This window comes from Alexandromys fortis, unplaced genomic scaffold (assembly GCF_014885135.2).
Source record: "Alexandromys fortis isolate MF-2015 unplaced genomic scaffold, M_Fortis_MF-2015_v1.1 scaffold_104, whole genome shotgun sequence".
In the NCBI taxonomy this organism is placed as follows: Eukaryota; Metazoa; Chordata; class Mammalia; order Rodentia; family Cricetidae; genus Alexandromys; species Alexandromys fortis.
This window is the reverse complement of record NW_026068000.1, coordinates 5848805-5856557: the sequence shown is the minus strand read 5'-3', so window position 1 is coordinate 5856557 and position 7753 is coordinate 5848805.

The window sequence follows — 7753 nt, the reverse complement described above, 5'->3', positions numbered from 1 at the left end:
TGACTGCTCTTCCAGAGGTCCTGAGTTCAATTCCCAGCAACCACATGGTGGCTCACAACCATCCATAATGAGATCTGGTGCCCTCTTCTGGCATGCAAGCATACATGGAAGGAATGTTGTATACATAATAATAAGTCTTAAAAAAAAAAAAACAAAGGCAAGCAGGTAAGAGTTAAACTAAGGTGCATCTTATATACACCTTTAATCCTGGCAGAGGCAGGCAGATTTGTCTTAAAACAAAAAAAAACAAAGCTATTCTAAGTCATTGGACAAGTTATTTTACTCCTGTTTTAAAGACTTGACTTTATTATTTATTTTTTATGATTGTCTATACCTCTTTTCTTTTATCTCCCAAGCCTTTGTACATTTTTAAACATACTGTAACCCATTTAGAGGTTTGTTTTTTTTTTAAAAAGTCACATGAAGATGGGAAATACACAGAGAGTCTGGATCCTTTATGTTATTGTGTTGTCTTTAAATTTTTTTTAGCTGCTAATAGATACTGGATTATAAAAGCAACTAGATTAAACCAATCTATATATTTTAAAAATATCTTGATTTCAAAATTTAAGTCAAAACATGTGTTCCTTTGGGGGAGAGGTTATGCTTTTATTTCTACAGGAAATAAGAAGCTGTGAGCTTGTTCCAAGTTAACAAAAATTAGGTTTGATCTGGGAATATCCCCTGGAATCCTGGCTACAGACATTTAAAAAAATAAGCCTAGAAGAGCTAAAAGACACGTAATGTATATTTTACTTACTCAAACATAAGACAAAAAAATTACCTTTAACTGACTTGTGCAACCACACATTCCATACTTGTAATATATGTTACCTTTAAAAGTTTATGTGTTTTCAGAACAAGGGGACAAAACACCAAGGAAAATTAATGACCCAGGTGATCAGGCATCTTAAAATACCTCTGTTACAGTCTCCTCAAAATTCTGCCTCCAAAACAGTTTTAAGGCTGCTGGTTGAGATGGTCCAACCTCACAGACTACTCCAGTTGGGACTTCATTTTTATCCCAATTTTCTCAAGGTTCTGCCAAAGATACCAGTGCCCACAGATGACAGGAAATAGTCTAGAGAATGGCACCCACATTCCCAAAATACTAGTTAAAGATGTTTGTTATCATTAAAGGGGAATTGATGACAAGTTGCTATTGGTAATGGTCAAGGGAAAAAAGGCTGAACAAAGAAATTAGACTCAGGGATCTTATTCAGAAAATAAAAAGGGGGGTTATAGAAATGATAGGATAAAAAGATAGATTGTTTAATCTAATTAAAAAACAATTATTAATCTCAAAATATTTTACATTGTTATGGATTGTGGTTTATTGATACAAATTTAAAGTTATTTTTGCTATACAATATGTATGTTTGTACTCTTGCTTGGGGTATTGCACTTATGCAACTTTGTAGTGATAGGAGCGGCGGGGCTGCGTCCCCAGCACCCCGGCCTCCTGGCTAGCTTATGCCCCTAAATAACAACACACAAACTGTATTCATTTAAGCACTGCTTGGCCCATTTCTATCTAGCCTCTTCTTGGCTAACTCTCGCACCTGGACTAGCCCATTTCTAATAATGTGTGTAAGCACCCCAAGGTGCGCTTACCAGGAAGATTCTAGCCTACGTCCATCCTGGGTCGGAGCTTCATCGCGTGTGTCTCAGAGAGGAGCTATGGAGTCTGTCTAAGGAGTCTTACCTCACTTCCTCTTCCTCCCAGCATTCTGTTCTGTTTACTCCACCCATCTATGTTCTAACCAATAAAATGGGCCAAGCCAGTTTCATTATTAGCCAATGACCTTCCTCCATCATTTCCCCTTTTTCTGTTTAAACAAAAAAAAAGGAAGGCTTTAACTTAAAAATTACAATAATCTTTATCATAACTAAGTAGATTGGTGCTGCCAGGAGCAGAGTGTCTCATTGTCATGAAAAGTCCTAAGTTATTAAAACATTTAATAGCATATTCCGTAGTCTTTGAAAGATATGAAGAATGCCGATCTAACTGAAATATATATCTATATATCTAGAAAATCTAACATGACTACAAACTTGACTATTAATGATTATCCATTAACAACCTACATATATTACATTTTTAAATGAACTACACAATCACAATACCTTAATCAAGATCAGAAACACATATACATATAACAAAATTGACCTTAAATCTCTATCAATAAAGCAAAATCTATACTAATGCAAATTATTCATATCTATATCACAACTTATTTAAAATATAACATATAAGATATAATTAAGAAATACAGATTAGCCAGGCAGTGGTGGTGCATGCCTTTAATTCCAGCACTTGGGAGGCAGAGGCAGGCGGATCTCTGTGAGTTCGAGGCCAGCCTGATCTACAAGAGGTAGTTCCAGGACAGGAACCAAAAAAAAGCTATGGAGAAACCCTGTCTCGAAAATTAAAAAAAAAAAATACAGATTAATAGTCATCTATAAACCCAAATTTATAGCTATGTTAGGTATGTCTTCATTGTTATACACAGATATATTTAGATAAATAGATCTATAGATCTCCAAACACTTCAAAGACCTACACAATGTGGCATTTAATATGTTTAATAACCTAAGGCTTTTCATGACAGACACAGCTGCTCCTGACAGCACCTATTTACTTCAAAAGAAGTTGATGAACATTGAAGAAAATCCACATGGAGTTTGCTTTTTTATGGCCAAAGCTAGTCATTTGGGCAAAGAAACTGCCCTTGCCTCAATTGCTATCAGTATTCTGTCCAAACTGGACCAGCAGGATGCAAAAGAAAGCAGCTGCCAAACCATGCCAAGACAAGGTAAGACAGTCCTTCAAAATTCCCTGCTTCTCAGAAATGTCTATAGGCCAAAGTTGGAAGCCCCAAAGTTACAGAAGAACCTAGGGTGACTATCCAGGCAGCCAGTTGTCCCTGTCACTATGTAACATTTCAACTCTCTGGGGTCTTTGATGGAGTTGAAGACTAGATAGCTCTTTTTCTTCTCAAAATTTACATTTTGTAATTTACTCTGCTCAGCTTGCTCCTTTTCATTATAGATTTTCATAAGCATGAACACTAATATCCACATGGCAGAGTCTATACTAGGTTGTTTTAAGTTCCCTCTGCCAATGGAATTAATCCAAACCTCTTCACCTTAGCCTCAGGCAGACTCTTCGGACAAGGGCAAAAGGCAGCCCCTTTCTTCACCAACTATCATAAGAACAATCTCTAGGCAGCACACTAAAATTCTCCTCTGAAACCTCTTGAGTGAGCCCGACAGATCAAATAACTCTTAGTACTTTGTCTTCCATGCTTCTACTAGTATGGTCCATTACGTAGTGGTTAAAGCATTCCACTACTTCCATAGTCCAAAGTGACCGCGTCCAAATTCTTCCACACAAAGCATGGTCAGGCTATACTCCAGTACCTGGTACCAACTTCTGTCTTAGTTAGGGTTTCTACTGCTGTGAAGAGATACTTGACCATGGCAACTCTTATAAAGAAAACATTTAATTAGGGTGGCAGCTTACAATTTCTGAGGTTCAGTCCATTATCATCATGACCATAGCTGTGCAGGCAGATATGGCGCTGGCTATATCTTGGCTTGTAGGCAACAGTAAGTCAACAGAGACACTGGGTAATGTCTGAGACAAGCCACGCCCACTCCCTCACCACCACTGAGGCAAGCTGATCTTCATCTTCCAGCCTGAGCTCCTTCCTTTTCCATTTCCCTCTCTGCCTCCCTCTCCAAGAGGCAGCTTCTGTCTCTCCCCACTTCTTCCCTTCCCCCTTTCTGTTTCTCTCTCTTCATCTCTCTCTCTCTTTCTCTCTCTGCCTCTCTGCTCTCTTCCCTTTCTCCATAACCCACTAAATAAATACCCAACCTCATTTAACATGGCATGCCTATCCATGTCTCTGTCTCTTGCCCGCCACCAGCCACCTTCAGAGACCTGTGGTATGGTCTCGTGGCATGCCCGTCTGTCTGTCTCTCCTTGTGGGACTGGCTGCCCATCGAGGTCTCTCACCTAACACACGGCTCCCTGCCTGGGACTCATGGCCTACTGCTGCCACTCCAGGAACTGCACAGTCCCTGCCTGGGATTGGCTGTTCTCGGACCTGCTGCCCACTTAGAAACCTGTAGTGCTTCTGCTGCTGCAGCCTCTCGGGGATCCATAGCGTTTTTATTTTTACCATTACACACTGGGCCATGCTTTTACACGGCGTGAAGATGTGTCTGTGTTTTGCTTCATCTGCATAAGGCAGCTGATTGGTTTAATAAACTGCTGAATGGCCAATAGCTAGGCAGGAGAGGATAGGCAGGATTCCTAAAGAGAGAACTCGGAGGAAGGAAGCAGAGAGGTGGAATTTCACCAGTGAGACCTGGAGCATTGAACTCACAGTACTGAAGAGAGGTAAGAGTCATGTGGCAAAATGTTGATTAATAGAAAAGGGTTATTTATATTATAAGAGCTAGTGGGTCAAGCCTAAGCTAAGGCGAAGCTTTCACAATTAATAAGATGTCACCATGTCATTATTTGGGAGTTGGTGGCCCAAAAGGAAGTCTGGCTACAGGGTGGCATTCTGAGCATAGGAACCCATCCCTACAGTGACACAGTACCTCCAATAAAGCCACACCCACTCCAACAAGATCACACTTCCTCTGAGATTATGGGGCCAATTACCTTCAAAACACCACAGGCACAAGGCTAAAAGCAGATGTCTCCAGAGTAGACATGAAAGGGAATCCTGTTTTAGTTTTGCTAAATGTATCAGAAACTCAATAGCAGGACATGAACCTTGAGGTGAGTTCATCATAAACAAAATGGTTGCCAGGGCCAGATAATCTTCATGGACCTTTCTGTCTCCTTTATCCTCACAGCTGTAGGAGAACTCCAACTTCATCCTCTCAGAGGTCTTGTTGGGTCAAGGAATTAATATTATTTTTATAAAGATTTATTTTTATTATTTTTATATGTGTCTACCACATTAGTGCAGGTACTCACAGAAGCTAGGGGTGTCTGATCCTCTGGAGCTGGATTTACAGGCAGCCATGAGCCCCTGCCCCCCAGTGCGTGCTGGGAACTGAACTTGTGTCTTCTGGAAGAGCAACAAGTGCTCTTAACTTCTAGCTACTGCTCTGACCCATATAAATTAATTTACCATACAGTAGATGAATAAGAAGAAAGCATACATGTGGTGATATTTTGTTTGTGATCTAACAAATAAAACTTGCTTGAAGATCAGAGTGCAGAACCAGCCACTAGTTAGCCAAAGAAGCCAGGCAGTGGTGGCTCACACCTTTAACCCCAGTACTTGGGAGCCAACACGAGGACGGTGGGGACAGGAGTGATATGGCTGGGTGGAGAGAGGAATATAAGGTGGGAGGAGGCCTTGTCAAGGATCCACCAGCTGGTCCTGACTAGAGTTCTCTCACTGGGAAGGGAACTCCTCCAGACTGCTGGCAGCAATGCTGGGCTGTACCTCCTAACACACACACACTTCAAAAATTAGCTTCTCTTATAATACAGTATTCTTGCTAATTTTCTAACTAAAAGGAATTTGAAAAGTTCAAAGAGGGACACAGAAGTCATCCAAACAGCAGCTAAGTAGTGAGAATCACTCCAGGGACTAAGGTCAATAGTCTTTTGGTCCTCTGACACATGGTCTGACAAAGACCAGGCAACAAAACCCAAAACAAGAAAACTGCAACAGGAAACTGGGTGTGCTTTTAGGTTCTAGGAAGTGTCAGGAGCGCCCTCTAGCACCTGCGGACTAGCACAGCACCCGCTTATCGCACAGACCAGAGCTTCCGAGCTCAGGAAAACACAGGCCAGGAGTCGGAGGAAGAAGTAAACATCTGGCCTGGTGGCTGCTCACTCACTCTTCCTGGGGTGTTGGGGTATCGGGGTGTCGGTGCAGGAAGGACACTGATCCTTGCTTGAGCTGCGCTCAGTCTGTCTCCCTACTAATGTGAGCTCACCCATTCCAGGCAGGAATCTCTCCTAGAGTCCCCATGTCTGCACAGAAAGTCTGGTCTCAACCTTGCTTTTCTTATTGTTGTATTATTGTTTTGGATTTGTTTTTTGTTTGTTGTTTTCTTTACACCTATTCCAGTCCTGTGTGTTCAGGTCAGCCCTTCAACTTCTTATTTTTCCCGTTTTGCACAGCCTCAACCCTTGCTGATCACGTCTGAACCAGCACATTCTTGGTGGAGCAAAGGGGCAGCTAGTGTCCAGCCCTCATCCAGGAGCTCGGTCCCTCAGCTTCTGGCTGCCTGGGAGCACGCCAGGGCCTTCATGAACAGTAAAAGGACTCCACAGTGAATGCAAGCTAAGATTTTGGTTTGCTAATTCTTCTTCCATCTTCACATGTAGCAAAAGTTGTTGAGTGGTCTTATAATTTCTGCTCTGGGGAGACGAGCGGTGGGTAGAGTGGCTGCCTAGTTAAAGCAAACCCTCTTCTGTTCTCTCAGATCACCTACACTCATGTGGACACACCCACATAGCACAGACAAAATCTCCGGAAAACAGAAATACAAGCTCAGGAGGGGACGCCACACAAAGGCAAGGCTCCTCAATTCTACTGAGGTTGGTCCTTTGTGGTGATCTAAAAGAGTACCGGGAACCTGGAAGTCCAGGTCCTCAAGATGCCTGTTTGTGCAGTTTTGCATGAACCATATCCAGCTTCATTTTCTTTTTTTTTTAATTCTACTTTCCCATTTCTTTTATTTTAAATTATTTATTTATTTTACATACCAACCACAGTTGCCCCTCCCTTCCTCTGCTTTCCCCCAGCTTCATTTTCTTAACAATTTTTAATTTACTCTTTAATTTATTAATTTTTTTAATCTAGGAAGAATAAGTGCTCCTATCTGGGCACAGGACAAACAATCAAGTGGTCTTTATTGTTGATGGATTCCGTTTGCAATGGGGCTGAGGAGATGGCTTAGGTGGTAGGGTGCCTGAGATATAAGTTTGATGGGCTGAGTTCAGATCCCCAGCACCTTTGGAAAGGTTGAGTAAACCCTGTTGGATAAGGAGATCCCTGGAGCTCATTGGTCAGTCATTCCAGCCAATGAGTTTTGAGTTCATAAGTGACCCTTTCTCAAAATCTTGAGTGACAGAAAGACACCAGTGCTGACCTCTGACCTTCACACAGAGTGCATCTACATATACTCAACACACCACACATACATATTCAAAAATAAATAAAAATCATGTTTGCCGTAGAAAGAGACAATACCTGGACGGGTAAAAGACTTGATTCTGGATCTTCTGGATTCTCTCAGCCTGTGGTGGTTGGAGCATCTCCTGAGCCCACAACACTGTGAAGCTGACTGTGAACGGGGTCTTCCCCTGGCAGTGTTGGCTGCTGCTGCAGCTGCAGCAAAAAACTGCAGGCTAAGGGACTAAACATCTCTCTTCTCACAGTCTTGAGGCAGGTAGCCCAAAGTCAGGGTCGGCAGGGCTGTTTCGTTGTAAAGATTTGTTTATTTATTTATTATGTATAGTGTTCTGCCTGCATGAACATCTGCGGGCCAGAAGAGGGCACCAGATCTCATTACAGGTGGTGTGAGCCACCCTGTGGGTGCTGGGAATTGAACTCAGGCTCTCTGGAAGAACAGCCAGTGCTCTTAACTACTGAGCTATCTCTCCAGCCCTCATTTCTTTTTTAAAATTTTATTACATTTTTCCAGGTGTAGTGGGTGGTGTACACCTTTAATCTCAGCACTTGGGAGGGAGAGGCAGGTGGATCTC